This window comes from Pteropus medius, unplaced genomic scaffold, assembly GCF_902729225.1.
Source record: "Pteropus medius unplaced genomic scaffold, Ma_sr-lr_union100, whole genome shotgun sequence".
Classification (NCBI taxonomy): Eukaryota; Metazoa; Chordata; class Mammalia; order Chiroptera; family Pteropodidae; genus Pteropus; species Pteropus medius.
In genome coordinates this window covers 22485772-22487070 of record NW_024349800.1, presented here as the reverse complement: position 1 = coordinate 22487070, position 1299 = coordinate 22485772, and positions in this window count along the sequence as shown.

Below are 1299 nucleotides of genomic sequence, written 5' to 3'. Positions count from 1 at the left end.
TTTCCTGTTCCTTAATCCAAGCTTGACAGTGAAGATTGCAAAAGCCAAGGCCTGGTACCACTCGACTGAGAATACGTGTTGCTGTGAAGACAGTTGTATAAAGAGAAGATGCGGTTCATGGCCTAGCATTGCCCACACCCAGCTGGATCTCTGCCGCGGTGATGTCAGCCTCCTGGCCATACTGGTGAGCCTGGCAACGCTTGCTTGCTCTTTGCCTTAACATTGCTCTTCTACTTGCTGCCATGCCAACTGGCTCGGATGTGCCCACCACTCCCTGCCACTTTGGCAGTTTCTCTGGTGCTCCTTCGGCCATGGTACCAAAAATCCAGTCATTGACGCAAGAGAGGCTGCATCGGGCCCCACTGTTTTACAGAAGTGGAAACTGAGTCCCAGAGAGATGATGTGACTTACCCAAGGTTCCAAGGCTAGTTGGTGCCCAGTCCTGAGCAAGGCCCCAAGTCAGTGGTTTCTTTTTTCTTTTCTGACTGCAGCCTCCTACATGGCTCCCTTATCCAGTGACCTTCTGTGCTGCTTCCCACTGCAGACTCGGAGAAACCTCTCAGTCCTTGCCCAAGGCCCCACACCGGCCCTGCCCACCATTGCTCATGCCCAGCCCGTGCCTCTCAGTCTGCAGTCTTGCCCCCTCCACTCCGTTCTCCACCCTGAAACCTTAACTGTGACCCTGGCCAGGCCCTCAACTCCCCAGATCCAGGTCACACCTACAAGATGAAGGGTAAAATGAAGGACACTTAGCCTATTCAATATTTCTCAGGGATTTTTTTTTTTTTTTTTGCAGAGGGCATTGAGGTGGTAGATATTGAATGGCTACACAATTCATTATTATTTTCCACCCCCTGAGAGCAAGGGAGTCACTGTTCCCTTGGTTCCCTATAGCCACAGCTGCAGGTCTCAACTCAGGACTGGGGAAAGATGCCAGGAATATTCACCCCATGGCACAAGGGGGATAATCAGCAGTAGGTGTTCTTTGTGTTCTAGCTACTTATTACTACACGTAGATACTTGTAGCTTCACAGGCAAAAGCATGAGAAGCCTAGTTCCATAAATGCATTTACTGTATTACATTCAAGGGTTAGCAGTGAGCAACCGCGGGAAACAGTCTCTGTGAGCCTTCATGACGAGGGCAGATTCCAATCTGCACCAAAACCCTGGCAGCTGTTGGTTCATTTGGTTGTTAACCCATCCACCCCTCCCTCCCTCCCTTCATCCATCCGTCCATCCATCCATCCACCTGCTCATTTATCAGTCTATTCTTCCCTTCCTTCCTTCCTTCCTTCCTTC